Below are 25644 nucleotides of genomic sequence, written 5' to 3' on the forward strand. Positions count from 1 at the left end.
CGGCCCCGCCCCGCGGCCGCCCCCGCCCCGCCCCGGCCCCTCTGGCTGCGCCTCCCTCGCTCCGCGCCTCCCACCCCGGGGCTGGGCCGGGCCCAGGAGCGGACGAGCCTGTGGGTCCTCGACGGCCGCTCAGCGCCAGCCCGGGCCGTCCCCGGAGCCCACTCTGCCGGCCGCACCGCCCCTGGGTGCCCTCGGCTCCTCAAACTCGGCCCAGACGGACCCCTCGCTCCGCCCGGAGGCGCCACCAGCCCTGGGGCTGCAGCCCAGAGCTGGGCGCCAGGCCTGGGCCGGCCCGCCCCGTCCCCGCCGGGTCCCCGGCCTTCCCAACCCTCCGGGTGCGCTCGGCTCGCGGCCTTGGTGCCACGCGGACGCTTCTGTCGGGGGCCCCCAGCCCGGGTGCGGGACCTGCTGTTTCCACGCACGGGGCTGGCTCCGGGATCTCAGCTCAGAGAAGCCTCTGACCGCCTTGCAGGCCACGCCCCGTTAGGGAACCTGTCACGGTCACTGCCATTCCCCAGGCCTCCTTGAGCGCCCACCGCGGGCCGGGCCTGTCCTGGGCTCCCAGCTCTGCCCTCACGGAGCTGACAGTTTTGTACAAAGCACAGCAACCATTTACACAGCACTCACTTCGTGCAGGCCCGTGGATCCTCACAACCTCCAAAAAGGCTGCCCCGGGGTCGGGGAGACCTTCGGGAACAAGGGACCCTCTCGGACCTGAAGCTCGCAAGGCGCTGAGTGCAGAGTGAGGCCGGGTGCGGGCTGCGCCTTCTGAGAGGGAGGCAGTCCGCACAGTTCCGAGCAGAGGCGCGTAGGCCTCTGAAGGGTCCCTCGGGCTGCCGTGTGGAGTGTGGACTGCAGGAGGCTGGGGTGCTGAATCACTTAGGATGCATTCAGAGGCGAACAACCCGCTTCCCAGCTAGCAGCAGCTTGCACGATGCCATTGTGATCTCACTGAATACGAAGCCACCGTCTCTTCTCCCTCCAAAATCCCCACATACACTTTCTGCCTTCCTGCCTGTTGCCTCATGCCCCAGGGTGGCTGTCATAGCACAGGGCATCACACCGCTACACCAGCATCTCAAACGGGAAGAAAGTGGCAGGTGTACAAAGGATGACCACTTTGTGAATCAGGTTACGATTTTCTTTTCTAACAAAGGAAAAGCTTCTCAGAGGCTCCCCCTGCAAATGTCTCTTTAACCCTGTTAGGCCATGGGCCATGTGGCCGGCCCTGACTTTAACAGGGTGGGAAAGTGAACATGTGTCAAAGTGGACCAGGATGGCCAGCCCCCACTAGGCGAGCACATAGTTGCCCCAAACAAAATCAGGGTTCGCTTAGCTGGGAAGCAGGTGCTAAGGCTGTCGGGGAGGCTGCCAACTGGCCTGTCACAGAGAAAAATCAGAGCCCAGGGAGGGGTTTTGACAGCAGCACAGAGAGAGATGATGTGGTTTGAACATGGGGGCCATGAGCAGTGAGTGCCTCTTTCTCTTAGAGAGGGTGCGTCCAGTGTAAACGTGAAGGAGAGATAGAAACACAGGCTCTTCATTTTTGGTCTGAGTGACTGAGTCGAGGGGGATGCCCTTTGCCGAGATGGGGAAGACAGAGGGAAGAGCTTGTTAGTCACAGGGTGGAAATTAAGAATTGCCTATTGGGGACAGAAGTGGAGATGCTATGCAGGGGTGGAGTTTCTCGAGGGATGCCGAGAGGAGAGGCCAGTGCTGCAGCCCTGCGCCTGGAGGCTGGGCTCGACACATCCGCTCTGCCCTTCCCTCCATGCTGCGTGACGCTGGAGCTGGCCTTTGAAAGCCACATCAGCCTGTTCCTTGACCTGTGGTTTCTGGTTATGCTAGCCCAACAGGAGCACGAAAGGCCCTTGAGGGAAGGAAAGAGCAAGGCCAAGGTGTCTACTATTCCCCTGACTTCCTCCTGCCAGGTCACCGAGGGTTGGCTGTGCACCTCAATTGAAGCTCCGGCCCTGTCAGGCACCCACCACTCTCCTTTCTCTCTCTCCAGTTCCAGTTCCTGCGTCCTCCCCTTGTTCCTGCCGGCGGGGGATGGCATCACACGGGCGTGGTGAATCCTGGCCCTTGGGACTTCCCTGCGCCTTGCACAGATCGCACAGATTGTGGTAGATGGTCCCTTGCAAGTGTCATCCTGCCTGATGCATCACCACCGAGGAAGCGACCGAAGTCAGAGACAGAGGATGCTGCCACTCCCCAAGAATGAAGCCAGTGAGGAGGAGCAGCCAGGGCTGTGGGGGGTCGGGGGAGTGCCCTGTCCCGGAGCTGAGGGAGGAGTGCGTGTGGTCCATAGAGATGAGGACCGACATTCAGCCATCAGAGTGGAAAGACAGAGGTACCCATCACCCGGACAGCAGTTTCCACAGAGGAGCAGCCTGAGTGGGGCAGATTGAAGAGAATGAGTTGTGAGGAAGTCCCTACAGCGGGTGTAGACAGCTCGTTCAGTGAGGAAGTCCCTACAGCAGGTATAGACAGCTCATTCAGTGAGGAAGTGCCTACAGCAGGTGTAGACAGCTCGTCCAGTGAGGAAGTCCCTACAGCAGGTGTAGACAGCTCGGTCAGTGAGGAAGTGCCTACAGCAGGTGTAGACAGCTCGGTCAGTGAGGAAGTGCCTACAGCAGGTGTAGACAGCTCGGTCAGTGAGGAAGTGCCTACAGCAGGTGTAGACAGCTCGGTCAGTGAGGAAGTCCCTAGAGCAGGTGTAGACAGCTCGGTCAGTGAGGAAGTCCCTACAGCAGGTGTAGACAGCTCGGTCAGTGAGGAAATCCCTACAGCAGGTGTAGACAGCTTGTCCAGTGAGACAGGGAACAACACAGATGCAGCATTAAGGAGTTTTTTGTTTGTTTGTTTTTTAAGGTAGGGGATATTATTGGACTTCGTATGTGATGGCAGTGACTCAACAGAAAGAAAAATTGCTGATGCAAGAAAAAGAGTGTCTTGCCTCGTCCAGGCAAGAGGGCATCAGACTTGGGACAGCTCACTCGAGGCAGGGAAAGAAAAGCGGGTTGCACGATTGCAGGCACAGGTGGGCTGGAGGATTCATTTGGGGGAGGATGAGGGTTTTATTGTGATTATTCTACTTTCTCAGTGAAACAAGAAACAAAACAAGCAACTGAGAGTGAGAAGGGGGCATTTGCAGGTTGGCAGAGGGAGGAGAGGGTTTGAAATGCTCATCCAGGGCTATAGGGAAGAGAATCCACAAGAGAAATGTGTAGAGTTGACAAGTCTGGAGCTGGGGGTGACTAAGTCCAGGACAGGCTGTGTGGTGGGCACTGCTGCAGTGTCTAAGCCAACGACCAGCTGAGCTTGTCACCCCTCGAGGTTCCCATCTTCCTCCGGACCCTCCAGCACACTTGCTCACAGCCCCTCCCCCATCCCTCTCCAACCTCAGAGTCCTCCTGCTGCCCCCTGTCCCCCACCCCCATCCCTCACTCCCTCACCCTCTGTCTTTCTCACCTGGCAGAATTCCCATCTGGAACCTCCAGAGACACCCACCCAGGCTCCCGCCACTGGGGAAGGTCACAAATTGGACAGACTGGTGTCACTCTGGTTCCCCAGAAACTCCTCCAGGGGTCCCAAAGTTGGTCACAGCCCTTGCGGTGGGAGGTGGTGGTTGTAGCCACACCCCGGCCGCCCTCCACACTAGGCTCCTGCACCCCACCCTCCCAGCACAGCACCTGCAAGCCCGGCACCTCTTCAGTTGTTCCTGCGATGTCCCCTGCAGATCTCAACTCTGTCACTGTGTGCTGGGTCCCCTTATGGGGAAGCGGGGAGGAGAACTAGGAGGGTTTTTTCTTTTTATATAATTAACATTTAATTCTACTAATAATAACAGGCACTAGGGCTCTGTGGAAGACACAGAGGATCCCAGCATCCAAGCACGGTGCAGCCCCTCCCGGACCTCCGCATCTCAGAGGTCACCACTGTCCAGAATTTTGTGTTCACCGTTCCCTTTCTCTCTGTACATCTATGTGCAATTTATTGTGCAGTTGTACATGCTTTTGAAATTCATTTCTTTAAAAAAAAAAAAAGTCTCGATCTGTTGCCCATGCTGGAGTGCAGTGGTGCCATCTCAGCTTGCTACAACCTCTACCTCCTGGGTGTAAGCAATTCTCGTGCCTCAGTCTCTGAGTAGCTGGGACTATAGGAGTACGCCACCACAACTGGCTAATTTTTTGTATTTTCATAGAAGAGAGGGTTTTACCATGTTGTCCAGGCTGGTCTCGAACTCCTGAGCCTAGGCAATCCGCCCACCTGGGCTTCCCAAAGTGTGGGGATTACAGGTGTGAGCCACCGCGCCAGCCCCATGCTTTTGAAATTCACACAAGAGAGCTGAGCTGTCATCCTCTGGTGCTGCAGCGTACCCGTGTTGTTGCGTGTAGCTGTGAATCACTTGTTTTCACCACATATGTTAGTCTGTCGTGTGACAATGTATTGATCCATTCTACTTTGATGGAGATTTGTGCTGCTGTCCAATTCCTGCCATTTCAATTCTCCAATGAACATTTAATGTCATTCTCCTGGTGCTCGGACAAGAGCCTGCAGGTCTAACCGGAGGAGAGAAATTGCTGGGCCATGGGACGTGCCTCTCGACCTCACTGGATGCTGCTAACTTAGGGCCCGAAGTGCAGCGATGACCGTCCCGCGGCACCACACAGACCCTGGCTCGCTTGGCATTCTCTCCAACACTCTAGTGTTATCAGCCTTCATGTTTTTGTCAGTCTGGTAGGCATTTCAGGTCCCTCACTCTGTTTTAATCTGCGTTTTCCTGCTCACTAATGGAGTAGGGCATTTTCTCACATTCCTTGCCCATTCACGTCTTCCCCTTTGCCAAAACGCCTGTTCAAATCTTCCACCCACTTTTCAACTGGATTCTGTCTCTCCTTCTGATTGACTTGTCGAAGTCCTTACATGTTCTGGGCACAAATCCTCCATCAGATGTGTAGAGTTGCAGTATCTTCTCTCACTCTGTGATTTGTCTTTTGCTTATTTCGTGATTCTTTTGATATGTAGAAGTTCCTTATTATACTGTAACCGAAATATATCCAGCTTTTCCCTATGTTTTGTGCTTTTTGAATCCTAGGAAATTCTTCCTTTGTTCATTGTTGTGAGAGATTCTTTGGGAGATTTGAGAATAGATTCTCCTATATTCTCTTCTAAAATTTGTGCAGTTTTGCTTTTTCTATTTTAAACCACTTGCAAATGATTTTTCTGTATGATGTGAGGCAGGCGCCATTTTCATCATCTTAATATAATTAAATTGTCATGACACCATTCACAGAAGGGCCCCAACTGTCTGCTCTCTGCTCTGCTCAGACGAACTCTTCACCTGCTCTGGGCCAATACTCCCTGCATTGATTACAAAAGTCTTATTAAAAGGTTAATGCCTCTACCTGGTTTCTTCTTTGAATTTTTTTTTTTTTCAGACAGGCTCTCACTCTGTCGCCCAGGCTGGAGTGCAATGGCTGGAGTGCAATAGCACAATCTCAGCTCACTGCAACCTCCACCTCCCGGGCTCAAGCAATCCTCCTACCTCAGCTTCCCGAGTAGCTGGGACCACAGGTGTGCACCACCATGCCCAGCAAATTTTTGTATTTTTTATAGAGCCAAGGCTTGGCTATATTGCCCAGGCTGGTCTGGAACTCCTGAGCTCAGGTGATCCGCCCACCTCAGCCTCCAAAAGTGCTGGGATTATAGGTGTGAGCGACTGCGCCTGGCCAAATTTTTGCTATTCTTGACCCTTTATTTGCCCTTATAATTTTTAGGATCGACTTGTCAGGTTATATACATGCACACAGTGGACTTTTGACAGGAATTATATAGAATCAATAGATAAATTTGGGGGAAATATACATTTTTGGTATTGAGGCTTTCAATCCTTATGCAATACATATGTATTAATTATTAGGGTCATCATTAGTTTATCCTATAAACTTTTATAATATTCTCCAACAAGGTCCTGAACATTTATACTCTATTTATTTCTAAGTGTTTCATGTTTTTCACACTACTGTGAAGGATTCCATTTTTAAAGTTGCATTTTCTGTCACTCGTTTAGAAACCCAGTTATTTTGGGCCAGGCGCGGTGGCTCATGCCTGTAATCCCAGCACTTTGGGAGGCCAAGGCGGGAGGATCACCTGAGGTCGGGAGTTCGAGACTAGCCTGGCCAACATGGAGAAGCCCCATCTCTACAAAAAATACAAAATTAGCCAGGCATGGTGGCATGTGCCTGTAGTCCCAGCTACTCGAGAGGCTGAGGCAGGAGAATCGCTTGAACCTGGGAGACGGAGGTTGCAGTGAGCTGAGATTGTGCCACTGCACTGCAGCCTGGGCAACAAGAGCGAAACTCCATCTCAAAAAAGAAAAAGAAGGAAGGGAGGGAGGGAGGGGAGGGGAGGAAGAAAGAGAAACCCAGTTATTTTGTAAATTGATTTTATGTAGAGCAACATTTCTGAATTTCCTGAGTCTAATAACTTATTGTTAGATTTCTCTGTTTTCTATATAGATATACCAAAACAATACTTTTTTTCTTTTCCAATTCTTATAGCTTTTATTTCTTTTTCTTATCTTTCTGTGCTAGCTGAGACTCACAATGCAAGTAAGTACAAAGATGTACAGAAATGTGATAGTGGGAACCTGTCCTGTTCCTCATCTTAAATAAAATACATTCAACCTTTCATACTTACATATGATGTTTATTATATTCTTTTGTTTATTTTTATTTTTATTTTTTGAGACAGAGTCTCACTCTGTTGCCCAGGCTGTAGTGCAGTGGCATGATCTCGGCTTACTGCAACCTCAACCTCCAGAGTTCAAGCAATTCCCCTGCCTCAGCCTCTCAAGTAGCTGGGATTATAGGTGTGTGCCACCATGCCTGGCTAATCTTTTTTTTTTTTTTGTATTTTTAGTAGAGATGGGGTTTCACCATGTTGGCCAGGCTGATCTCGAACTCCTGACCTCAAGCAATCCACCTGCCTCAACCTTCCAAAGAGCTGGGATTACAGGCATGAGCCACCACACTCGGCCTGTTATGTTCTTTTTTGTTTTTTTAGACGAAATCTCGATCTGTTGCCCAGGCTGAAGTGCAGTGGCACTATCTCAGCTCACTGCAACCTCCACCACCTCCCAGGTTCAAGCAATTCTCCTGCCTCAGCCTCCTGAGTAGCTGGGATTATAGGCGCGTGCCACCATACCTGGCTAATTTTTGTATTTTTAGTAGAGATGGGGTTTTGCCATGTTGGTCTTGAACTACTGACCTCAGGGTGATCCACCCACCTTGGCCTCCCACAGTGCTGGGATTACAGGCATGAGCCACCGTGCCAGGCCTGTTCTTTTTTTTTTTTTTTTCCCAAAAGATACCCTTCATCAGGTCACAAAGTTCCCCTCTAGTCTTAATTTCTAGGAGTTTTTCTCACGAATAGGTGATAAATTCTGTCAAATGCTTTTTCTGCATTGAAATGACCTAATTTTTCTCCTTCTATGTGTTAAGGGAATGGCTTACATAAACTGATTTCCTAAAGTTAAACCAACCTGTCATTCCTGGGGTAAATCAAACATAATCATCTTTGCATACAATTCAGATCTGGTTTACCAATAACTTGTCTAGACTTTTTGCAGCTGTGCACTGCACTGTTCTCATCAGGTTTGGATATCCAGGTTACGCTAGCCTTGTAAATGAGTTAGAGAGCATTTCTATAGGGAATTTATATTTTGAAAGTTCAGTGGAACTCACTGACTGGGCCTGATGTTTTGTTTGTGATTTTAATTACTGATTCTATCTCTTTAAGAGTTATAAGACTATTTGGGTTCTCTATTTCCTCTTGAGTCAGTGTTAGTTCAGTTATATTTTTCTAGAAATGTATTGGCCTAAAATTGTTCATATTATCTTTTAAATCTATGTTATATCTATGGCTGTGTCCACTTTATTTATTTATTTATTTTTTTTTTTTTTTGAGACATGGTCTTGCTCTGTCACCCAGACTGGACTGCAGTGGTAGAATCTCAGCTCACTGCAGCCTCAACCTCCCAGGCTCAAGCCAGCCTCCCACCTCAGCCTCCTGAGTAGCTGGGATCACAGGTGCATGCCACCATGTCCAGCTAGTTTTTAAATTTTTTCCAGAGACAGGGTCTTGCTATGTTGCCCAGGCTGGTCTCCAACTCCTGGGCTCAAGTGATCCTCCCACCTCAGCCTCCCAAAGTGCTGGGATTACAGGTGTCAGCCACTGCACCTGGCCTACTTTTAAATTGTTTATTTATGCTCCCCCTTCCCCACCTGCCCAGAGGGTTGCCATTCTGATTAGTGTTGCCAAAGAACCAGTTTTGGTTTGATTGTTTCCAGTGCATGTTAGTTTCTATCTAATTAGTGCTTCTCTTTATACCTCTTGTTTTAGGTTGATTTTGCTTCTTCGGGTGGATGATGAGCTAATTAACTTTCAGCCTTTCTTTTAAAAAAAACACACATAGGACATTACTGTTATTTTAAACAGTTGCAGTTTCCTTGAAAGTGTGCCTCATAGGCCTCCAACTATGGGAATGTCATGACCAATGGCCTCAGCTCTTGTGCTCAGAATCTGTCTCTGCATTTGTGCTGAGGCCACACTTCTTTGGCTCAAGAACTCCCTGGCAGCTTTCCTGAACCTTCCTTAGGTTGTTTAGTGATCTAGGTCACTCCCAGTCAACCTTCTTTCCCTCTCTTCCTCTCTGGAAGTTAGAGCTACTCACATTCTGAAGCTCTTCCAGGTTTCTTAGCTACCTCCATGCTTCATCTCTAATAATAACAACAATATCTAATCTTCATCATCTAATAAAATCTTCTCTTTTTTTTTGAAAGGGCTTCATTCCCATCACCTAGGCTGCAGTACAGGGGTGTGATCTCAGCTCACTGCAACCTCCACCTCCTGGACTCAAGCAACCCTTTCATTCCAGCCTCCCAAGTAGCAAGGACTACAGGCACACACCACCATGCCAGGCTAATTTTTGTTTGTTTGTTTGTTTTTGTTGAGACGGTGTTTCACCATGTTGCCCAGGCTGGCCTCGAACTCCGAGTTCAAGTGATCTGCCCACTTGGCCTCCCAAAGTGCTGGGATTACAGGCACGAACCACCACACTCAGCCTTCATCATCTAATAAAATCTAACCAAATCCTTATACCTTTATCCCATCTGCATCTTGGAAGACCTGGACTAACGTAAGTGGCATCAGGAGAGGATCTGGGACTGTCCTGCCCACCACCCAAAGGGTGCAGAGGCTGCTGTCCTGGTTGGCTGGGAGGTCCGGTGGTCCCTGGCACACGGTGGGAGCTTCATGAGTGATGATCTGGGAAAATATCTCGGTGGAGCACAGCGCTGTGGCTGGTGGGATGATGCAGGCCCCTGAAAAACTGGGAGTGGGGAGCAACCAAACCAACAAAGACAGGACAGCGGGCTGGTTCCCCATACTGACATCCTGAGAGCTGTTACCAAGCTCGGTGTGAGACTGGAGTGCCTCTACCACAGAGGTAAACAGGCACTTAACCGGAGTGAAGGGCCACCGGTGGGTCAGCTCTGCAAAGGTAGAAGGTAAGGGTCCCCTGGGGAAAATCTGGGTCCCAAAGATGTAACGATGAGGATCCTCCAGTCCTCTGGAACCTCTGGAAGTGCACAGGTCCTCCTGCCCCATAAAGGTGAGCACATCTACTGTGCTGGAGATGTTACGGAATCACCTGTCTCACCAGGAAGCAAGTGCTCGCCTCAGGAGCTGTCCCACCTGCCTGCCAGGCCAATTGCGAGGGCTAAATCCCAGCACAGACCAACGGGAAGGGGCAGGGTGCTAAGCCTAAAAAGGGAGAAAGGGGCTGCACAGCTAAGTAATTGCAAGAACTGGTTGATGGCCTCAGCTGGGGCAGAAGAGAAGTCCCGGGATGGGAGAGTGAGGAGCTTGACCAAGGGTCTGGAAACATTTGCTGCAGTGGGGCACTTTCTCAGGACCCAGGAGGTGGGGGAAACTTGGAATGGCTCTTAAAAGCCTTGAAAAAAGTGGTAGCCAGCTCACAGTGAAGCAGAAACCCTCAAGTTCTCTGGCAGCTGGTAGAGGAAGGAATGGGGTGGAGGGAGGTGGGTGTGCAGGAAGCCCTGGGGAGAACACCAGCATCACCAGGAAGTCGAGGCATTCCCCGTCTGCAGCCTGTGCTGAGGGTGGGAGAGTCAAGAGGTTCCCCGTCTGCAGCCTGTGCTGAGGGTGGGAGAGTCGAGGGGTTCCCCGTCTGCAGCCTGTGCTGAGGGTGGGAGAGTCGAGGGGTTCCCCGTCTGCAGCCTGTGCTGAGGGTGGGAGAGTCGAGGGGTTCCCCCTCTGCAGCCTGTGCTGATGATGGGAGACGCAGCTACAGAGCCGGGCTCCCTAATCCCCGTGGGGAAGATGAGGCAGGCGGCCACCGAGGGGCTTGGGGGCAGTAACAGGGGGTGGTAACAGAGCACGGTGCCCTGAGGGGTGAAACCAGTGGCCAACAAGGGGGAAGCTTCACATGTAAGAGTCAACAGAGGGCAGGGGCTGAGGGGCTGCCCCAGCAGGAAGTCACACTCCCGTGCTGTTTCTGGACATGAGCCGATTTTCAGAATTGGAATCCACTGACGGAAGAGTGGCTGGGAGCCTGGAATGAGCTGCGATGTCTGGCAAGTTAATACCTGGCCCTTCCCGGGGGCTCGGGCTGCTTCCCTGGGGGACTAGAGGGAGCATGCAGGCACCTTCGCTGTAAGTGCCTTGCAATTTAAAGAGACAACTGCATATTACAATAATTATAAATCCTGCTGGTGGCCCAGTGTGTCAAGATGTAATTTGTGATAATAACAACATAAAGGGGATGGTGCTACGGAGGAGCAAAGGTTTTGTAGACAACTGAAACTAAGTTGGAATTTCAAAACATTGAGAGGATTCATTGAAACCATGTTCAAACAAAACCTTGAATGTGAATGTGCGTCTGTCCCCCCAGGCCTGGCCTGGACAGCTCTGGCCCTCATCAGAGAAGCCTCCCTGGCTGAGCGTTCCTGTCACAGGCTCTGCCTCCCTTCATGGTGTCCATGCTGCGGAGTCCTAATGAGGGAAAGGAGTCAGACTGGCGGGACCAGGGGAAAGCAACAGAGAGAGCGGAGAAGCTGTGAGTCTGCCTTTCTTCATGGTCCAGGACACATGGCCCTCCCGTGCAGACAAATCACAATCTTCCTACGCCCAGTTATCACCAGACCCTTGGCTGATAGAAAAATGCGTTAGCTCCCTGCAACCTGGGCGTTATCAGCACTGTACATGGCCCTCTCCGGCACAAGCCCCATCCTATAAAATCCCCAGCACGCCTTCGGCTCTTGCTGCCAGCACCTCTCTTGGTGATTGCCCATTGCTTTCTTGCAACGTATTTTCCTACTTTCTCTCATAAATCTGCCTTTCTTTACCTACAACAGTCTTGGTAAATTCTTTTTACTGCCCACGCCACCAGCCCCGGTTAGTTGCTACCTGCAACACACAGCACTTTTAGTTACATAATTATTCATGGGACATTCTGTGAGGGTGAGAGCCCAGCCTGCCCTGGCATGATGCTGGTGGCAGGGCATGAGAACTGTTTGCTACATGCCAAAGGTCACTAGCTTCTCTCACCCCTCAAGTCCAGCCCGTTGCCCTGTCCTGCCTCTTCCAGCTCCCGAATCACCCCTTCCCTCACTGCTGCCCACAATGGCCTAGCCTGCCATTCCAGCAGGCAGCCACAGCACCATGCAGCCCTCGCCTCTCCCCAGCCCCTTCTCTGTGCCCAGAGTGGTCTTTCTAAGGCACAGTTCTGACCACGTCGCTCTCCTTTTCACTCCAAGTCCCAGCTCCTTGACAGGCTTGTGGGGTCTATGGCAGGCCCACCTCCTCCCACCCCTCTGCCAGGCCTCGTGGCTGGATGGGTGGATGCTGCTGAACGCTGCACTCCCTCAGAGGTTCCCGCTTCCCTCACAGGCCACAGACTCCAGGGCCGCCTCGCCAGCTCCACGAGTCCATCAGTGGCCTCTCAGCCCCAGCACCATTAACATGTACGGTCCAGGAACTCTGTTGGGGAGGGCTGTCCTGTGCACTGTACAGTGTTTAACAACATCCCTGCCTGATCCCACTAAGTGCCATAGCACTCCTTCAGTTGTGACAACCCAAACTGTCTCCAGACCTTGCAGACGTCCCCCAGGTGCAAAATCGTCTCCAGCTTGGAACCACTGCTCTGTTCGGGAGTTTCCAGATCCATAGCTCAGTCCAGAGTCTTCTCCTGAGTTCCAGACCTGAGGATTCATTTGTTTCTGGACGTTTTCCCCTGGAGAAATGGGAGTGTAAAAAGATGGGTGCAAGGAAATAGAAATATTCATAACAAAGCTAATCTGAAAGAACAGATAAATGAAATGCTGAGTACAGCATAGAAAAAAATCAAGAGGGACTTTTCCGACCATATAAAAATGTATGATAAAGTGACAATAATTAAACCATATGGTATATAGCCTGGGCACAGTGGCTCACGCCTGTAATCCCAACACTTTGGGAGGCCGAGGTGGGCTGGTCACCTGAGGTCGGGAGTTCAAGACCAGCCTGACCAACATGGAGAAATCCTGTCTCTACTAAAAATACAAAATTAGCTGGGCGTGGTGGCACATGCCTATAATCCCAGCTACTTGGGAGGCTGAGGCAGGAGAATCGCTTGAACCCAGGAGGCAGAGGTTGCAGTGAGCCAAGATCGTGCCATTGCACTCCAGCCTGGGCAACAAGAGCAAAACTTCATCTCAAAAAAACACGAGGTCAGGAAATCGAAACTATCCTGGCCAACACAGTGAAACCCCTTATCTACTAAAAACGCAAAAATTAGCTGGGCGTGGTGGTGCATGCCTATAATCCCAGCTACTTGGGAGGCTGAGGCAGGAGAATCACTTGAACCAGGGAATTGGAGGTTGCAGTGAGCCGAGATGGTGCCAGCGCACTCCAGCCTGGTGACAGAGCAAGACTCTGTCTAAAAACAGACAAATAAACAATCAAAAAAGACCACAAATTCTAGATAGGTTGATGCAAATACAAAGTAAAATTACCAAGGAGAACAAAAAGAGCTAAGAATTTTGTAATCCTAAAGTAGAGGAAGCCTCAGGGCAGTGGCACAGGAGAATCACTTGGGAGCTTTGTAAACGTAAAAGCCTGTGTATAGTGCATAGCCAGGGCTAAGAACCACCACATTAAAGGAAAACACTGGTAAGTTGGATTCTAGAAGAATTTGAAATTCTTGTAAGACAGAAGCAAAAAAAGCACTCAAAGGCTAATTAAAAAAAAAATCATAAGCAAAGTAAATAAATACCTTTGAAATATTAGCAATCCATGCGACTAAGAGTGGATTTTCTTGACATCCACAGAGCTGCTTAAGATGAACAATAAAAAGATGATTCAACCAAAAATAGGCAAAGAAGGTGACAAATTGCCTCACTGGGAAAGACATACGCAGTCATGAAAGAACTTGCAATTACACAGCAATGGGACGTTTTAGGCAGCCAAAGGCTTAGAAGCTTTATGGTGCCCAGTGAGACCATCTGTGAGAATGAAGAAGCAACAGGAGGTTTGGGCTCTGGAGCAAGATTGCCAGGTCGTCAAATCATGGCTTTGCCGTTGACTAGCTGTATGACCCGGGGCATGATCCTCGATGTCTGTTTCCACATCTGTTAAGGAGAGGGTAATCCCCACCATGTAGGGTTATTATGAGAAGTAAAGGAGTCCATATTTGTAAAGCACTTAGAACAGTGCCTAGAAACTATGTTAAACAGTAAAAGCTTGGCCGGGCGCAGGGCCTCACGCCAGTAATCTTAGCACTTTGGGAGGCCAAGGCAGGCAGATGCCGAGGTCAGGAGTTAGAGACCAGCCTGGCCAACATAGTGAAACCCCATCTCTACTAAAAATACAAAAAATTAGCTGGGCGTGGTGGCGCACACCTGTAATCCCAGCTACTCAGGAGACTGAGGCAGGAGAATCACTTGAACCCGGGAGGCAGAGGTTGCAGTGAGCCGAGATCACACCACTGCACTCCAGCCTGGGCGACAGAGCGAGACTCCATCTCAAAAAAAAAAAAAAAAAAAAAGCTGGACACACATCTGTAATCCAGCAACTCGGGAGACTGAGGCAGAAGGATCACTTGAACCTAGGAGGCGGAGGTTGCAGTCAGCCGAGATCGCACCATTGCACTCCAGCCCGGGTGACAGTGCGAGACTCTGTCTCAAAAAAAACCTAAAACCAAAAAACAGTAAAAGCTTAATAAGTGTTAGGTATTGTTCTTTTTGTCAATATATTTTTATATAAAATGTTTGGGAGCATATTCATGAAACTGTTACAGTGATTAACCTAAGAAAGACATTGGAAATAATGGAATTTTAACTCTTTCTTTCTGTATCATATTTACAATAAACTTTTTCTATTTAATATTTAAAACATAAAATCATAAAGAACTAGGATACATGTATGAAGAGAAAAAACTAATAGAATAGTGCCATAGAAGAAAACGGGTGTGTGTGTACACAAATTTAGTAGATGAGACTTAAAATTTGTGAGGAAAGGAAAGATTATTCAACAAATGTTGTTGGAATTGGTATTCAACAAGTTAGTATTGGCATTCAATTTAAAAGAAAATGGACCAGATATGGTGCCTCACATCTGTAATCCCAACCCTTTGAGAGGCTGAGGTGGGTGGATCACTTGGGCCCAGAAGTTCGAGACCAGCCTGAGCAACACGGCGAGACCCCATCTATACTAAAAATACAAAAATTAGCTGGTCATGGTGGTGCGCATCTATAGTCCCAGCTACTCAGGAGGCTAAAATGGGAAGAATTGCTTGAGCCCAGGAGGTTGAGGCTGCAGTGAGCTGTGATTGCTTCACTGCACTCCATCCTAGGTAACAGAGAGAGACCCTGTCTCAAAAAAGAAAGAAAGAGAGAAAGAGAAAGAGAGAAAGGAAGAAAGAAGAAAGAAAAAGGAAAGAAGAAAGAGAGAGAGAAAGAAAGAAAGAAAGAAAGAAAGAAAGAAAGAAAGAAAGAAAGAAAGAAAGAAAGAAAGGAGGCCAGGCACAGTGGCTCACGCCTATAATCCCAGCACTTTGGGAGGTCGAGGCAGGCAGATCATGAGGTCAGGAGATTGAGACCATCCTGGCTAACATGGTGAAACCTGTCTCTACTAAAAATACAAAAAATTAGCTGGGTGTGGTGGTGGGTGCCTGTAGTCCCAGCTACTTGGGAGGCAGAGGCAGGAGAATGGTTTGAACCTGGGAGGTGGAGCTTGCAGTGAGCTGAGATTGTGCCACTGCACTCCAGCCTGGGTGACAGAGCAAGACTCTGTCTCAAAAAAAAAAAAAAAAAAGAAAGAAAGAAAGAAAAGAGAGAGAGAAGGGAAATAAACAAAGAAAGAAAGAAAAAGAAAATAAAGAATGAGAAAGAAAGAAGAAAGAAGAAGAAAGAAATAAAAGAAAGAAAAAGAAAGAAAGAAAAAGAAAGAAGAAAGAAAGAGAAAGAAGAGGGAGGGAATTTTATATGTATTTGCTTCTGGCCATGATGTAGTAACTACTATTAGATAATCTTCCTGCCATAAACCATAAAACTGGATAAAAATATATAAAACTGTTTGCAGATATTGGAAACAGAAAGTACATGACACTGATCCCTGAAGAAAGAAAAACAAGTCTTTTTGTTTTGTTTTGTTTTTTCCTTTTTTTCTCTTAAAATGTCATTTTTTTGTTCACAATTGCCTTGCCTGGCTCTCTAGGAACAATTTTCTAACCACAGCCTGAGGAGGAGGATACCAAAGGAAGTCCAATCCTCCTATTGAGATTACAGGACAGAGGGTGGAAGGTGGGGCAACAAAGGAGGCAGAATTTGAAGGGCAGACTACCAAAAAAGAAGGAGCCACACAGCAAAAGAGCTTCAGAAATCTGCATAGGTGTCCCCTTGAGTCTTTGGCTGAATATGAAGCTGGGCATGTGTAGAGTGAGACTCCACAAAGTGGGGCAAAGAAAATCTGCAGAGGAGCTCTGACCTGAACAGTCACCTCAGCTCACGCAGGACGAGTCAGGGTGGAGAAAAATTGCTGAAAACTCTGGCCATTCAGCGGAAAACTCAGAAAGGCCATGCCTTAAGTGTAGACCTAAGTTATCCATAGAATAAAGCCTACTTGAGACCTTCTCTAATGAAACTTTTAGAGAAGACTTGAGGGTCAAGTTGATCTACAAGTACATTAACTACTTAACAAACAAAACTCAATAAAAGGAAGATGACAAATCCAAACACTTAGTAACATAGCATTCATACTGTCCAACACTCAATCAAAAATTACTAGACATGCAAAGAGGTGGAAAAACATGACATAAATGAAGATAAATTAGTAAACATATATGAAACCAGGTATGACAGAGATGACAGAATTACAATATAGAGAATAAAAGGAGGGGTTGGGCATAGTGGCTTGTGCTTATAATCCCAGAACTTTGGGAGGCTGAGGCAGGAGGATCATTAGAGGCAGGAGTTTGAGACCAGCCTGGGCAACAAAGTGAGGCCATGTCTCTATAAAAAACGTTAAAATGAGCAAGGTGTAACGATGCATGCCTGTAGTCCCAGCTACTCAGGAGGCTGAGGTGGGAGGATTACTTGAGCCCAGGAGTTCAAGGTTATAGTGAGCTATGATTGCACTGCTGTACTCCAGCCGAGGTGACAGAGTGAGACTCTATCTCAAAGAAAAAAAAAAAGGAGAGAGAATAAAAAGAGCTATTACAAATATGTTTAAAGATTCTAAAAGAGATCAGGCAGAGTGACTCATGCCTGTAATCCCAGCAATTTGGGAGGCTGAGGCAGGTATATCACTTGAGGCCAAGAGTTCAAGACCAGCCTGGCCAACATGGGGAAACCCCATCTCTACTAAAAATATGAAAAACTAGCTGGGCATGGTGGCATGCACTTGTAATCCCAGCTACTTGGGAGGCTGAGGCACGAGAATCACTTGAACCCAAGAGGCAGAGGTTGCAGTGAGCCAAGATTCCACCATTGCATTCCAGCCTGGGGGATAGAGTGAGACTCTGTCAAAAAAAAAAAAAAAAAAAAAAAGGGCCAGGCGCGGTGGCTCACGCCTGTAATCCCAGCACTTTTGGAAGCCAAGGCGGGCAGATCACGAGGTCAGGAGATCGAGACCATCCTGGCGAACACGGTGAAACCCCTTCGCTACTAAAAATACAAAAAATTAGCCAGGTGCGGTGGCGGGTGCCTGTAGTCCCAGCTACTTGGGAGGCTGAGGCAGGAGAATGGCGTGAACCCGGGAGGCGGAGCTTGCAGTAAGCTGAGATAGTGCCACTGCACTCTGGCCTGGGCGAAAGAGCAAGACTCCGTCTCAAAAAAAAAAAAAAAAGGCTGGGCACAGTGGCTCACGCCTGTAATCCCAGCACTTTGGGAGGCCAAGGCAGGTAGATCACGAGGTCAGGAGATCCAGACCATCCTGGCTAACACGGTGAAACCCTGTCTCTACTAAAAATACAAAAAAAATTTGCCAGGCATGGTGGCGGGCGCCTGTAGTCCCAGCTACTCAGGAGGCTGAGGCAGGAGAATGGTGTGAACCCAGGAGGTGGAGGTTGCAGTGAGCCAAGATAGTGCCACTGCACTCCAGCCTGGGTGACAGAGAGAAACTCCGTCTCAAAAAAAAAAAAGATTTTAAAGGAAAACATAAACATGAAGAGGTTACAGAGACTGAATCTCAAAAGAGAAGTTGAAGCTATAAAATATAAGCAAATGGAATGTCTAGAGCTGAAAGTTATTATTTCTAAAATAAAAACTTCACTGGATAGGTTTAACAGAAAATGTGATTTGGGGAGGCCGACGTGGGTAGATCACCTGAGGTCAGGAATTCAAGATCAGCCTGGCCAACATGGCGAAACCCGTGTCTACTAAAAATACAAAAATTAGCCAGGCATGGTGGTGCGCACCTGTAATTCCAGCTACTTGAGAGGCTGAGGCAAGAGAATCACTTGAACCCAGGAGGTGGAGGTTGCAGTGAGCCAAGATCACACCACTGCACTCCAGCCTGGGCGACAGAGCGAGACTCTATCTCAAAAAAAAAAAAAGTCGGGCGCGGTGGCTCACGCCTGTAATCCCAGCACTTTGGGAGGCCAAGGCGGGCGGATCACGAGGTCAGGAGATTGAGACCATCCTGGCTAACACAGTGAAACCCCGTCTCTACTAAAAATACAAAAAATTAGCCGGGTGTGGTGGCGGGTGCCTGTAGTCCCAGCGACTCGGGAGGCTGAGGCAGGAGAATGGCGTGAACCCGGGAGGCAGAGCTTGAAGTGAGCTGAGATTGCGCCACTGCACTCCAGCCTGGGTGACAGAGCAAGACTCAGTCTCAAAACAAAAAAAAAAAAGAAAAAGAAAAGAAAAAAGAAAATGTGACACTGCAGAACATTCATTGATTTCTCATCCAAAAGGCAGTGGAACTACATCTTTCAAGTGCTGAAAAGGGGAAATAATCAGCCAACTTAGAATTCTAGACCCACAGAGGTAACCTTAAAAACAAAGGCAAAACAAAGATACTTTTGAACAAACAAAAGGTAAGATAATTTATTGCCAGAAAATCTATGCTAAAAGAGATATTTTCAAAAGTTCTTTGAGCTGAAGAAAAATGACACAAGTTGAAAATATGGATCCACAAAAAGGAATAAAGGAGCACCAGAAATTGTAAATTTGTGTATAAATAGAAAATACCTTTTTTCTTATTCTCAAATTTATTGATATTGAGAAGTCATCTCTCTCTCTCTCTTTTTTTTTTTTTTTTTGAGACGGAGTCTCGCTCTGTCGCCCAGGCTGGAGTGCAGTGGCGCAATGTCGGCTCACTGCAAGCTCCGCCTCCCAAGTTCATGCCATTCTCCTGCCTCAGCCTCCCAAGTAGCTGGGACTACAGGCGCCTGCCACCAGGCCTGGCTAATTTTTTGTATTTTTAGTAGAGACGGGGTTTCACCATGTTAGCCAGGATGGTCTCTATCTCCTGACCTCATGATCCGCCCGCCTCGGCTTCCCAAAGTGCTAGGATTACAGGCGTAAGCCACCATGCCCAGCTGTCAACTCTCTCTTTATTACGATAATTTAAAAAACTGAACAAACTTAAAATAAATTACTTTTCTTGAACTTATCAGAGAATTAAGGTCACAGGACAAACTGCCACCATGAAATCTGGAAGTACAGGCAAGTACAAAGAATCACTGTTGAGATCAGCTTACCTGGATCAGAAGCTGCTGGAGCCATAAACTGGTAGGAACACTTAATAGTAACTTTGAAAAATTGCTACATGTTGAAAAATTGCAGCATGTAGACTAGCACAAGAGTGAGAAGCTTCTAGGGGTTTCAGTCTTAGGACGCCCCCTCTATACTTCTGTGGCTTTTACCTCCTGGAGTCTCACCAGATTCTGACAGTAAAGAGCCAAGAGAAACTCCTCATGTTTCTAACAAGGGTGGGGGAGGGGGGAGGGTAAAAGTAACCATTTTGAGATACTCCCAGAGTGATCTGGAAGATAGCTGACTAGAGGTACTCAATGCTCATCTCCTCCACAAAGAAGAGCCAAAACATCAAATAAATAACTACACTTTGAGTGGGATATCTAAGGGAGGACACTGAAATACAGCAAGGAAAAAACAAAACCCCCCTGTAAATTCCAGATGGCAACATAGACAGGGAAGCAAAGCATCTGTCCAGGATTAGCTTAGACCCACAACAGACTCCCCATTATGGGGAAAAGGTAAGTGGTAGATCCCCAGCAGTCCCCATTACCAAGGTGGATGCCTACAATGCTAGCTACAGGAGAGCCCCATAGTCCTCACAGGCCCTGAGGCCAGTAGAGGGAGCTGCCAGGAGTCCACATAGTTGCATTGCTCTGGAGAACCAACACACAATGCCCCTTGCACTCCCAGGGACCCAAGCTGCTATGGCACATTGCCATTTTGAGAAGACAGCCACTGCTGGAGTGCCTTCTGCCCTAAGGGCCAATAGCCCCTGCATCTCCACATCCATGAGGCCCCACTTCCATCCCATCATACCCTCATACAAGGCTGCAGTGCCAGGACCCCAGCTAGACTCAGTGGTATAACCATCACCCAGCTCCTGAGCCCACACAGCACCCTGCACCCCCAAGGAACCAGCAGTTCAGCACAGCAGGAAGGCTGCCCCAAAGACTGGGAGAACTGATGCACACACCCCAGAGGGTTTGAGGACTGGCCAATCAGTGCCCACTGCCACTGGAAACCCCACCCCTTTGAATGGCAGAGCTGCCATGTGTTGCATGCACCCCCATAGTCTGAGGATCAGCCTGCCTGGCACCTGCCACCACCACCAGGAACCCCACTTCCATGACCAATGGGCCTGCTGTGCCCTGCATGTGCTCCTCTAGGGCCTAAAATCCACCCTGCCCAGTGACTTCCATCCCCAGAAAAGCCATGTCCTCTCTCCACAAAAGCCATGCCCTCTCTCCACATAGAGCTGCAGTCTATGCCACTGAGGCATTTGCAGACACCATGGGTGTTGATTACAGTTAAAGAAATCACATGGAGACTACACTACTGCCCAGAGCCAAAGCCAAAGCATCCCACCTAACTGACACTATAGGACACATCTACAGAAAACAGTTTCCCTATGAATGCTACTCCATAAGACTGGAAGAGGCAATTCTTCCACTAGACATAGAGATGTCAACGTAGGGACACAAGAAACATGAAAAAGCAAGGAAACATGACACCTCTAAAGGAACGCAATAGTTCTCTACAAATAGACCTGAAAGAAAAGGAAATCTATGAAGTGCCTGAAAAGGAATCCAAAATAATGATCTTAAGAAAACTCAGTGAGATACAGGAGAATACAGATAGACAATTCAACAAAATCAAATCTGAATGAGAAATGTAACAAAAAAATAGATATCATAAAAAAGAACCAAACAGAAATCCTGAAGCTAAAGAATTCAGTGTATAAAATAAAAAATATAATCAAGAGCTTTGACAACAGATTAGACAAGCAGAAGAAATAATTTCTGAACTTGAAGCTAGGCCTTGTGAAATAACCCAGTGAGCCAGGCACAGTGTTGTGTTCCTGTAAACCCAGCTGCTTAGGAGGCTGAGCACAGAAGTTCAAGACCAGCCTAGGCAACATGGAGAAATTCCATCTCAAAAAAGTTTTCTTGGGGCTGGGTGTGGTGGCTCATGCCTGTAATCCCAGCACTTTGGGAGGCCAAGGCAGGTGAATCACTTGGGCCCAGGAATTTGAGACCAGCTTGGGCAACATAGCAAAACCCCATCTCTGCAAAAAATACAAAAATTAGCCAGGCATGATGGTGCATACCTGTGGTCTCAGCTACTCGGGAGGCTGAGGTGGGAGGGTCATCTAAGCCTGCAGAGGTTGAGGCTGCAGTGAGCTGTGATCATGCCACTGTTCCCCAGCCTGGGCAACAGAATGAGACCCTGTCTCAAAAAAATTTTGTTTCAATTAATTAATTTATTTTTTTGAGATGGAGTCTTGCTCTTATTGCCCAGGCTGGAATGCATTGGCACAATCTTGGCTCACTGTAACCTCTGCCTCCTGGGTTTAAGTGATTCTCCTGCCTCAGCCTCCCAAGTAGCTGGGATTACAGGCGCCTGCCACCACGCTGGGCTAATTTTTGTATTTTTAGTACAGATGGGGTTTCTCTATGTTGGCCAGGCTGGTCTCAAACTCCTGACCTTGTGATCCTCCTGCCTCGGCCTCCCAAAGTGCTGGGATTAGAGGCATGAGCCACCACGCCTGACCTATTTCGATTTTTTAAAATCTTCAATCTTATAAAATTACCCAGTGAGACAAAAAGGAAAGAAAAGAAAAAGAAAAAGAAAAAAAGAAAGAAAGAAAGAGAGACAGAAAGAAAGAAAGAGAAAGAAAGAAAAAAGAAAGAAAGAAAGAAAAGAAAGAAAGAGGGAGGGGGGAGGGAGAGAGGGAGAAAGAGAGAGAAAGAAAAAGTGAAACTGAGAAAGCAAGCAGGCCGGGCGCAGTGGCTCATGCCTGTAATCCCAGCATTTAGGGAGGCTGAGGTGGGTGGATCACCTGAGGTCAGGAGTTCGAGACCAGCCTAATCAACATGGAGAAACCCCGTTATCTACTAAAAATACAAAATTAGCCAGGCGTGTTGGTGCATGCCTGTAATCCCAGCTACTCGGGAGGCTGAGGCAGGAGAATCACTTGAACCCAGGAGGCAGATGTTGCGGTGAGCCGAGATCATGCCATTGCACGCCAGCCTGGACAACAAGGGCAAAACTCCATTAAAAAAGAAAAAGAAGAAAAAGAAGGAGAAAATGGAAAAAGAATAAAGAAAGTCTATGGGACCAATGCGATACCATCAAGCAAAGAAATAATCACATTATAGAAATTTCAGAAGGAGAAGAGATTGGAAGAGGCATAGAAAACCAATTTTAATGAAATAATAGCTGAAAAGAAGGATATGGACATCCAGAACCGGAAAGTTCAAGAGTTCTCAAATGTAGTCAACCCAAGAAGGTACTCCCAGTGGCACATTATACTCTAACTGTCAAAAGTGGAAGAGAAGGCCAGGAACAGTGACTCACACCTACAATCCCAGTGCTTTGGGAAGCCAAGGTGGGAGGATTGCTTAAGGCCAGGAGTTCAAGACCAGTATGGGCAACATAGTGAGATCTCATCTCTAAAAAATAATAATAATAATTAGCAGGTGCATACCCATAGTCCCAGGGAGGCTGAGGTGGGAGGGTTGCTTGAGCCCAGGATTTCAGGGCTGCACTGAGCTATGATCACACCACTGCACTCCAGCCTGGGTGACAGAGAAAGACCCTGTTTAAAAAAAGAAAAAGTGGAAGAGAAAGAATTATAAAAAACAGCAAAGGAAAAGTATAAAGTCACACATAAGAGAATCCCTATTCAACTAACAGTGGATTTCTCAGCAGAAATTTATAGGCCAAGAGAGAATGGGATGACATAATCAAAGGGCTAAAAGAAAAAAAAAAAAACTGCCAGCCAAGAATTCTATACTCAGCAAAGTTATCCTTCAGAAATGAAGGAGAAATAGTCTTTCCTAGATAAGCAAAAACTGAGGGAATTTGTTACCACTACACCAGCTTTGCAAGAATTGCTTATGGGAGTCCTAGGGCAATAATGACCATCATGAAAACATGTAAAAGTATAAAATTTACTGGTACAGCAGATACACAATGAGAAAGAGAAAGGAATCAAAACAGTACTACAGTACAGCAGATACACAATGAGAAAGAGAAAGGAATCAAAACAGTACTACAGAAAACCACCAAACCACAAAGAAAAACAATAAGAAAAGAACAAAGGATATACAAAACAACCAGAAAACAATTAACAAAATGACAGAAGTAAGTGCTCACCTGTCAATAATAACCTTGAATGCTAACAGATTAAGTTCCCCCAATTAAATGGTATAGACTGGCTGAATGGATTAAATTTTTTTTTTTTTTTGAGACGGAGTCTCGCTCTGTCACCCAGGCTGGAGTGCAGTGGCGCGATCTTGACTCACTGCAAGCTCCACCTCCTGGGTTCACGCCATTCTCATGCCTCAGCCTCCTGAGTAGCTGGGACTAGAGGCGCCCACCACCACGCCCAGCTAATTTTTATGTATTTTTAGTAGAGACGGGGTTTCACCCTGTTGGCCAGGATGGTCTTGATCTCCTGACCTCATGATCCGCCCACCTCAGCCTCCCAAAGTGCTGGGATTACAGGCGTGAGCCACCGTGCCTGGCCAAAAAAAAATTTTTTTTAACTATATGCTGCCTTTAAGAAACTCATGTAACCTGTAAAGATATACATACACTAGAAGTGAAGGATTGGAAAAAGATCTTCCATGCAAATAGAATCCAAAAGTGAGTGGGAGTGCTATACTTACATCAGATAAAATAGACTTTAAGTCAAAAACTGAAGAAAGAGGCAAAGAAGGTCATTAGCTGATGATAAGGGATCAGTTCAGCAAGAGGATATAACAATTGTAAATATATACACACCCAACACCTGAGCACCCAGGTATATAAAGCAAACATTATTATTATTAATAGTATAAAGGGAGAGATAAACTCCAACAATAACAGTTAGGACTTCAACATCCCACTCTCAGCTCTGGACAGATCAATTAGACAGAAAATCAACAAAGAAACATTGTATTTAAACAGCACTACAGGCTAGGTGCATGGTGGCTCATGCCTGTAATCCCAGCACTTTGGGAGGACGAGGTGGGTGAATCAGTTGAGGGCAGGACTTCGAAACCAGCCTGACCCATATGGTCAAACCCCATCTCTACTAAAAATACAAAAACTAGCCAGGCGTGGTGGCACACGCCTGTAATCCCAGCTATTCAGGAGGCTGAGGCAGGAGAATCATTTGAACCAGGAGGTAGAGGTTGCAGTGAGCCAAGATCACATCACTGCACTCCAGCCTGGGTGACAGAGTGAGACTCTGTCTCAAAAAAATAAATAAATAAACAAGTAAACAGCACTACAGACCAAATGGACCTAATAGACAATTCTAGAAGAACTCATCCAACAGGGAGAGAATACACATTCTTCTCATCAGCACACAGAATATGCCCAGAATGTTTTTCATACCAAAGCCCTATTCAGCAGGGAAAAAGATTTTATCAGAGCCTTATCTATCTGGGAGAAAGGAATTACACAACTCTATTCCCCGTTAGTCTTCCTGTCTCACCTAAGGGGGAGAAAAAGCTGACAAACACTTTGAAGTTCACAGCCCAGGAACACAGAGACACAGAAAGACAGAGATTTAATCACAGGATTACATAATGCTTCCCCTTTCCCTATACGTTATCACTATATCAGCAGGGCTCCAGTGTGATATCTGTGGATTACAGCTGAAACAGCTACAAAGTGAAGATTCTATTTAAGAAGATTTTAAGGAAACCAAGAGACAACAGGGGACAAAAACAAAAATACTAAAGGAAATTGAAGTCCCTGACACCTATAGCTACAGTCAACATTAAACACAGCCCAGTTACTACCCAGATTAACATAAAATCTCATGCTAAAGGCCAGTTGACCTCAATTCCTATTACCCAATACCTCATGTGGGGCTTTCAACAAAAAGATACAAGGCATGATAAAAGATAAGAGAAAAACACAGCCAGAGGAGACAAAGCAAGCCAGGGCGGGAGCATCACTTGATCCCAGACGTTTGAGAACAGCCTGAGCAACACAGCAAGAGCCTGTGTCTGAAACAACGGCAACAACACCCAGAAAGGCAGAGAAAGGGGGACAATACAAAGGACAACTACAATAAATAGAAAGAGTTACAAACATAGAAACATAGTAGATATCAATCCAATCATATTGATAATCACTTCAAATGGGAAAAGTCTAAACAGACCAATCAAAAGACAGAGATTGTCAAAATGGATTTTTAAAAAGACCATACCCAGCACTTTGGGAGGCCGAGGCGGGCGGATCACAAGGTCAGGAGACCAAGACCATCCTGGCTAACAGGGTGAAAACCCGTCTCTACTAAAAATACAAAAAATTAGGTGGGTGTGGTGGCACGTGCCTGTAGTCCCAGCTACTGGGGAGATTGAGGCAGGAGAATTGC

The 25644-nt window shown here is 47.4% G+C and overlaps 1 long non-coding RNA gene across 1 annotated transcript; it reads left to right on the plus strand.

Moving 5' to 3' along the window:
- Positions 1 to 123: 123 nt before the first annotated feature.
- Positions 124 to 12331, plus strand: LOC134728552 (uncharacterized). The gene is made up of 3 exons (XR_010109079.1): positions 124 to 2229; positions 2875 to 3043; positions 8850 to 12331. It is a non-coding gene; the product is annotated as an uncharacterized LOC134728552 (long non-coding RNA).
- Positions 12332 to 25644: the final 13313 nt, after the last annotated feature.

Source organism: Pan paniscus, chromosome 11 (genome assembly GCF_029289425.2).
Source record: "Pan paniscus chromosome 11, NHGRI_mPanPan1-v2.0_pri, whole genome shotgun sequence".
NCBI lineage: Eukaryota > Metazoa > Chordata > Mammalia > Primates > Hominidae > Pan > Pan paniscus.